We start from the raw sequence: 9,095 nt of genomic DNA, 5'->3' as shown, positions 1-9,095 counted from the left end.
CCTCGTCATTACTTCGACGAGGTTAGACAAAATACTTACTGGGTACATGGGGTCGGTTGTACTCATACTACACTTTTGCACCTTGCGTGCAGACTTTTGGAGCGGAGCTGCTGGTGATGTCGGGAGCTGACCCTGAAGATGTTCGTGCATTTCGGATATAGCTGCCACTTGTTCTTGGTGGCTTTAGATTTTGTTAATCTGTTTATGTAGCTTTCAAACAGATCGTGTAATTATTTGTATCAACTTTGTAAATTCTAAATCCTAGAAGCTCATGATTTGTACTACCAGTTCTTAGGTTAATTTGTAAAAGTTCAGATAATTCTTCTTATTTTTCCTACAAATTTCAATTGGATTGTATTGACTGTTAGTTGACTTACCTAGCGGGTCGAGTTAGCTGCTACCACGACTAGTGATTTTTGGGTCGTGACAGGTGATATCAGAGCTCTAGGTTCATAGGTTCTACAAGTCATGAACAAGTATCTTGCAGAGTCTTGCGGATCGGTATGATGACGTCCATACCTATCTTCGAGAGGCTACATGACATTTAGGATATACTTCCCATCTTTCTTTCCTTATCGTGCAACATTGATTCAGCTTGAAGTGTAACTCTTTGAATTTCTTCCACGCATTCGTATGTGCACATGAGCGCTCGGTGTCGGCTGTGCATCGACGGCTTGTGAGTCCATGGATGAGATGCGAGATGTGATTCCTTTGTGGAGGACTTGAGGCCGGGTTTTGACTGCAGCTTGAGCACGTGGATTTCGATTGTGTGAGCATGTGCTTTTGGACTTATACGTCTGGTAGTGTCCCTATGAGTAGAATTTATGGGAGGCGAGTGGTTAGATGACTAAATGACGAGTAGGATGTGATTGTGGGCTATGCTCAGATGATTTGAAGGCGACGAGAAGAGTCTGGTTGAGGTGTAAAAAGGGCTAATGGGTGCTTGATTTCTGTCTTGATGTGAGGTATAGTCTCGTGTTATGAGTGTATTGAAATGTTTTCATGTTGTTTAATTATGGAACGAATTTGATTCTCATGCCTCATTGATGAGTTCAAACTCAGAAAGATTAAGCAGTGGCATAGCAACTTGAAGTTTCCTTTGATCTTCATGCATTTTGGCATCCGATTCGTGATTCTAGAGGTTATTTTGATATTTTAATCGCTCGAGCGAGTTCGTGTGATATTTTTAGACTTGTGTGGGTGTTTGGTTTGGGGACTCAAGGGCTCGAGTGAGTTTCAGATTGGTTTCAGATTATTTTTGTTAAAGTTTTGAATGCTGGTTCTTGGTTTAATCGCATTTTCGATGCTTTGGTCGCAAATGCGGCTATCGTATTTGCGAAGCAGCCTCGCATTTGCAAATCTAGACTGTGGGGCTAGAGTTCGCTTTTGCGAATAATATCTCGCATTTGCGATGACCCCCTTTTTCGCATTTGCGGAGCTTTTGGTCACAAATGCGACCTTAGCAGGAAAATCTCCAGTTCGCAATTGTGATATTTTGTTCGCATTTGCGGGGGTTGCATTTGCGAACCCCTTGTCACAAATGCGACATCTACAACCTACTAAATGCTGAGAATTCCGAGACTTAGCTTCATTTTAATATATTTTGAACTCTAGCTTCGATGGGAGGCAATTTTGTGAAGGGAGTTTCATACCAAATCATTGGGTAAGTGACTCTAATCAATTCTCAACTACATTTCATGATTTTACACAAGATTTAACATCAAATTCATGAGAAATCTAGGGAAAAATTAGGGAATTTTGTCAAAACTTTGAAAAATGGAAATTTGGGATTTGAGAGTCGAATATGACTCGAATTTGGAAACAAAATACATATTTAGACTCGTGAGGCTATGGGTAGTCAAGACCTACCCTTGGACTCGGGTTTTGACCGGACGGGCCCGGAAGTTGACTTTTGTTGACGTTTTAGTAATTGAATAAACATCACAGCTTTATTAATTAAAATTGTTTTCCCTTACATTGTGTGGTATATTTAAGTCATCTTTGGCTAGATTGACCCGAGCGGAGGTGGATCTTGTAAAAGAAAAGCTAAATTGAGTATTGAATTAGCCGAATTGAGGTAAGTGTCTTGCCTAACTTTGTTGAGGGAATTTTTCCTACTATTTAGCATTGTTTACTACATGCGGGGCTGATACATATATGAGGTGACGAGCATATATACATGTGCCAGGGTTAACCATACTCGGGGGTAAATTATGTTATGAATTGTATCTTGTAAATTTACGTGATCTTCTTGCTTCATGCTTTACTTGATACCTAGATACTAAGAATATAGTATTAAATGTTGTAAACTAAGACTTAGTTCATTATGACTTGATCAAATTTGATGGAATTCTAAGATTACATTGATGTGTCTAACTCGGTTATCACTATGCATAATCAGTAATACATTGCTACAACCGATATTCTTGAGATACTAGATTTTACACTTGTGTTGTAGATCATTTGTGAGATTTGTTGGAAAACTTGAATAATAAGGTTATTGCGGGTTTATTGAACTATTGTTGGCTTGGAAAGTTGTGATTGGGATTCATTTGGAATATTCGTTTAAATACTCTCCTTGAAGTTATTTATGCTTTCTGCCTTGTTTGTCATTGATATACATATGCTTGGTAAGGAAGAGTATAAAGCACGAAGGATGATGCTGTGCCATTGTTTATACATTATTATGTGAGGGAGAGTGTAAAGCACGAAGGATGATACTGTGCCATATTATCTGAGAGTAAAAGCATGAAGGGTGATGTCGTGCCATATTATTTGAGAGCAAAAGCACGAAGGGTGATGCCGTGCCATATCATTTATGAGTAAAAGCATGAAGGGTGATGCCATGCCATGTTATGTGAGTAAAAGCACGAAGGGTGATGTTGTATTATATTATCATGTTTTTGTGTTATTGGGAGTTCATGGCACGAAGGGCGTTTTCTTGCAAGTGAGGACGAGGGACATGCATTATGTTGTGATATCCTTTTCCTGCAGATATCTTCATGTCCTTACCTTGAATTATTACTGTCGTACTTACGGTTCTTATACGACTTGTCGTCACTGTTCTGTCTTTATTCTCTATCTCAATTGTTGTTGTGTTGCCCATGCCTTCTACTTGCTTAACTTGTAAATATCATGCCTACTTCCTGCTATTATAGTTGCATTCATGACATATTTGTTTTGTTGCACTTAGGTAGAAGTCTTCTTCCATGTTAGTCATTCATGTCTCTACTTGTTAACTTATAAAGATCATGTGTCCCCTTTCTTGTTTGTTATATCTATCTTCATGCCTCCACTATGCTAGTTAGTTGAAGTTATATTCCTTTTTCTAATTGTTATCATAACCTTTATGTCTTCCGCCTAGTCTGTTACTGATGTCCTTAACTACATTCTCGTTCATTATTACTACTTGCATATTTCCTACTTTGTCATTTTTGTTATCGGTATTTCTGCCCTTCAGTTGGTATTGTTTTATGCATATTTGGTGAGGAGGAGATAATTGCACGAAGGGTGTTGCCGTGGCATTGAATTTGATGTCTTGAGTGTTTCTCTCACACTATGAAAGTTTTGAGGTGATTACTGTGGTTCATTGGGTTTCGCTCTAAGGAAAGGATTGGTCGAGATATTGGAAACTATTGAATTGTGATCTCTTCTAGTACTCTGTTATTGTTTTGTACATTCGTTTCGTATACTCTATCATGATATACTATAGTATAGTTCTATTGCTAGATTTCGGTATAGATTTTTATTAGTGAGCATCTTTTTACTAAAAAGCCTCGTCATTACTTCGATGAGGTTAGACAAAATACTTACTGGGTACATGGGGTCGGTTGTACTCATACTACACTTTTGCACCTTGCGTGCAGACTTTTGGAGCGGAGCTGCTGGTGATGTCGGGAGCTGACCCTGAAGATGTTCGTGCATTTCGGATATAGCAGCCACTTGTTCTTGGTGGCTTTAGATTTTGTTAATCTGTTTATGTAGCTTTCAAACAGATCATGTAATTATTTGTATCAGCTTTGTAAATTCTAAGTCCTAGAAGCTCATGATTTGTACTACCAATTCTTGGGTTAATTTGTAAAAGTTCTGATAATTCTTCTTATTTTTCCTACAAATTTCAATTGGATTGTATTGAATGATAGTTGGCTTACCTCGCGGGTCGAGTTAGGTGCCATCACGACTAGTGATTTTTGGGTCGTGACAGGTGGTATCAGAGCTCTAGGTTCATAGGTTCTACAAGTCATGAGCAAGTGTCTTATAGAGTCTTGTGGATCGATATGATGACGTCCATACCTATCTTCGAGAGGCTACAGAACATTTGTCCATACCATCTTTCTTTCCTTATCGTGCGACATTGATTCATCTTGAAATGTAACTCTTCGAATTTCTATATCATTGTGGATTATGCGTTTCATTAACATGAAGACTAAGTGGTGGAGGAAACGACTTTGGATTCACAGAAGATCTCTTCAGAGCGGGTGCCTCGGTTGTGGTGCTTTGGGTGTGAAGAGAGAATGCAACAGCTTATGGGCCTTGAGGCGGTGTGTTTTTTATGCTAGGATCTGTTATGGCGAGCTTTGGGGGTAAAGATCATGGTGTTCTCGCAATGAGGGGTATCAACTTGAGGGTAATATGGAAGGAAATCTGAGGAAACATGGTAGTTTGATTGTAAATTGGATCAACACGGTAATGATATGATCGGTTCTTTGAGTACTTCTGATGTGGTGGGTCTCCACAGGTGTTTCATGGCAAAGCTCGTGGGTTTTGGGCAACTGTGTGGCTTGGTTGAGTTATAGGGATACAATTCTCATAGTTTGGGTATGTGCAAACAGATTCCAAGGGGTTCTCGATGATTTCTATCACGGTTCGAGGTGAATATTTCCTACTAGTGTGAGGAATATGTTGTGTATTGGGATTTCCCCCAGGATGAGATCAAATAGAAGGTTTCTGGCTGAACGGGATTGAGTTTTGCATACGCAAGGCCACAATTCAGTTTTGAAGGGAAGGTCATGGATTCTTAGATAGCACGGACGGTTTCAGATGTTTAGATGGATACTATTACTACCTGGTGTTGCCTGAGAAGGGTGTGCATTTCAAAAGGCGCATTATGTTTTGACTTACGGATGCATTATTGATATTGTGGTACTCACCTGGTTGGTCGACTGCTGAGATTCAGATTTGGTTATGTGGCACGAAAGAATTATAGAAGTATTCCTCGTGTGATGATCGTATTTGAGAGATGAGTTAAGCATTTGGGCAGTGGAGTTGGGATCAGGCAGAGTGATTCATGTGTTCCATGGATTTGGAGACTGGGAGTTCTCAAAAGCAGATTGTTTCATGGTTATGGACTGTGAAATATGGCCAAAGCTAGCCAGATGATAGTGTGTGTCATGGTTATGTCGTTTTGGACTTTTAGAGGACTATTTTTCCGTTCGTGGATGACCGGAGTTGATTTGGGGACCCATTGGTAGGCCCAATAAGGATGTGCATTCTGTATCGGATCAGATTTGCGTGCTTCTGCGCAGCTGTTACCCCAGGTATATCGTCGGGCAAAATAGATGCTATTCGCGCCTTGGTCTGTGTTATGTGTTCCTCTCTTATGCTATGACGGGTTGTGAGGGTTACATGGTTCTTCATACGCATATTGTAATTCAGTTTAGGCCTCATGGCGCTATGGGCGAGATGGCATTTGTGATGTTGATTTGCTTATTGCACCATAGCTGTGCTTATCCTTTTCAGTATTGTGTGTTATTAATAATTTTTCCCACAGTTAAATTTTGTGCATTCTATTGTGCTTGATACTGAGGCACATGTGATCAGTTAGCCCGAGTATTATGGCACGAGGGATACCCTATGTGGACTGATATTATGGGATGGGGTTGCACGCCGCAACGGTACTGTGATGAAATGTAACTCCTGATGTTTACTTCGTGTATTTTTGCTTTCACTTTGTTGAAAATAGTTCATAGGGAAAATGCTAAACCTACCTGCTTAACTTGTTTAGTAGTCTTGTTATTTAACTCTTACCGTTACCTGTCATGTCTGCATTATTACTTGTTGGTGTTTGGGACCGTGTTGTGTGGGGTTCCATATGATTATTGTTGATACCTGTCGGTGGGGCTTCTTGTATTGGTTGAGATGAGGTTTCAAGACTTGAGATTTGCACTATTGTATTGGGCCAAGGAAGGTTTGGGAGAATAATACCATATTTTGCTGAGGATTTAGGCAATGGCCCTGGTCGGATGAATGAGTTTCTTGGCTTCTTGACCAGATGAGAGGTTAAGAGGTTATGCGTGTTTCTTTCATCACCGGCAGGGTATGAAGGTTTTGAACGAGACTCTAATCGATACAAGGTTTGCTACCGGCACCGGGTTTGTTGTTGGGCAGTAATGGTGGTTAACAGTCCCTGCTGTGAGTGTCTGAGTGATGTGGCGTATTATGCGATTTCATCTTGGGGTTATGGTTATGACCTAATACAGTTTTTCAGGTTTATACAGTGTGTAGATGTGATATTCGAGGCTTGTAACGAATTTTGGATATTGGAGATTGGGTTCTAAGGTTAAGGACCAAAGTTGAAGTAAGGATCTCAAGTTGTGTTGCGTTGGCAGACTTATATGGAGCAGGGTGACGTGGGATCACCCCCGGGTATATGCATAGTAAGGTTACACCATGGTTTGACAGCTTTGGAACGACTCTTGGCACGTTCGAGGATGGACGTGTGTTTAAGTGGCGGAGGATGTAACGACCCGACTAGTCATTTTGAGCAATTGCACTTTTCTCGGTATTTTGAGGGCTCGAGTATCTCCGCATGATGTATTATGATTTGCGTAAATCATCGATGTTGGTTTTCAAGTTATCCGGAATTGATTTGGAAGAATGAACATCAAGATTTAAGCTTTGCGTTGGAAGAGTTGACCAAGTTTGACCTTTTAGTATTGGATCTCGGAATGGAATTTTGTGAGTTCCGTTAGCTCCGTTGGGTGATTTTGGACTTAGGAGCGCATCCAGATTGTTCGTTGGAGGTCTGTAGTCGAATTAGTCTTGAAATGGCGGAAGTTGGATTTTTGGAAAGTTTGACCGGGAGTGGACTTTTTGATATCGGGGTCGGATTCTGATTTTGGAAGTTTGAATATGTCCGTAATGTCAAATGTGACGTGTGTGCAAAATTTGAGGTCAATCGGACATGTTTTGATAGGTTTCGACATCGGTTGTAGAAGTTGAAATTCAAAAATTCATTGATTTTGAATTAAGGTGCGATTCATCGTCTCGAGGTTGTTATGCATAAGTTGGAGTCCCGAGTAGGTTTGTTTCATCACATGGAACTTGTCTATAAAATTTGGCGCCATTTGGAGTTGATTTGATATGGTTCGGACGTTTAGTTGCGATTCTAGAAGTTCTTGAAGTTTCCTTTAATCTTCATGCGTTTTGGCATCCGATTCGTGATTCTAGAGGTTATTTTGATATTTCGATCGCTCGAGCGAGTTTGTGTGATGTTTTTAGACTTGCGTGGGTGTTTGGTTTGGGGCCTCAAGGGCTCGGGTGAGTTTCAGATTGGTTTCAGATTATTTTTGTTAAAGTTTTGAATGCTGGTTCTTGGTTTAATCGCATTTGCGATGCTTTGGTCGCAAATACGGCTATCGTATTTGCGAAGCAACCTCGCATTTGCGAACCTGGGCTGTTGGGCTGGAGTTTGCTTTTGCGAATAATATCTGGCATTTGCGATGACCCCCTTTTTCGCATTTGCGGAGCTTTTGGTCGTAAATGCAACCTTAGCAGGAAAGTCTCCAGTTCGCAATTGCGATATTTTGTTCGCATTTGCGGGGGTCGCATTTGCGAACCCCTTGTCACAAATGCGACATCTACAACCTACTAAATGCTGAGAATTCCTAGACTTAGCTTCATTTTGATATATTTTGAACCCTGGCTTTGATGGGAGGCGATTTTGTGAAGGGATTTTCATACTAAATCATTGGGTAAGTGACTCTAATCAATTCTCAACTACATTTCATGATTTTACACAAGATTTAACATCAAATTCATTAGAAATCTAGGGGAAAATTAGGGAATTTTGTTAAAACTTTGAAAAATGGAAATTTGGGATTTGAGAGTCGAATAGGACTCGGATTTGGAAACAAAATACATATTTGGACTCGTGAGGCTATGAGTAGTCAAGACCTACCCTTGGACTCGGGTTTTGACCGGACGGGCCCGGGAGTTGACTTTTGTTGACGTTTTAGTAATTGAATAAACATCACAGCTTTATTAATTAAAATTATTTTCCCTTACATTGTGTGATGTATTTAAGTCATCTTTGGCTAGATTGACCTGAGCGAAGGTGGATCTTGTAAAAGAAAAGCTAAATTGAGTATTGAATTAGCCGAATTGAGGTAAGTGTCTTGCCTAACTTTGTTGAGGGAATTTTTTCTACTATTTGGCATTGTTTACTACATGCGGGGGTGATACATATATGAGGTGACGAGCATATATGCACGTGCCAGGGTTAACCATACTCGGGGGTAAATTATGTTATGAATTGTGTCTTGTACATTTACGTGATCTTCTTGCTTCATGCTTTACTTGATTCCTAGATACTAAGAATATAGTATTAAATGTTGGAAACTAAGACTTAGTTCATTATGACTTGATCAAATTTGATGGAATTCTGAGATTACATTGATGTGTTTAACTCGGTTATCATTATGCATAATCAGTAATACATTGCTATGGCCGATATTCTTGAGATACTAGATTTTACACTTGTGTTGTAGATCATTTGTGAGATTTGTTGGAATACTTGAATAATAAGGTTCTTGCGGGTTTATTGAACTATTGTTGGCTTGGAAAGTTGTGATTGGGATTCATTTGGAATATTCGTTTAAATACTCTCCTTGAAGTTATTTATGCTTCCTGCCTTGTTTGTCATTGATATACATATACTTGGTACGGAAGAGTGTAAAGCACAAAGGGTGATGCCGTGCCATATTATCTGAGAGTAAAAGCACGAAGGGTGATGTCGTGCCATATTATCTGATAGCAAAAAAAAAAGGGTGATGACGTGCCATATCATTTGTGAGTAAAAGCATGAAGGGTGATGC

Source organism: Nicotiana tomentosiformis, chromosome 10 (genome assembly GCF_000390325.3).
Source record: "Nicotiana tomentosiformis chromosome 10, ASM39032v3, whole genome shotgun sequence".
NCBI classification, from domain to species: Eukaryota; Viridiplantae; Streptophyta; class Magnoliopsida; order Solanales; family Solanaceae; genus Nicotiana; species Nicotiana tomentosiformis.
Note: the sequence above shows the minus strand (reverse complement) of the source record.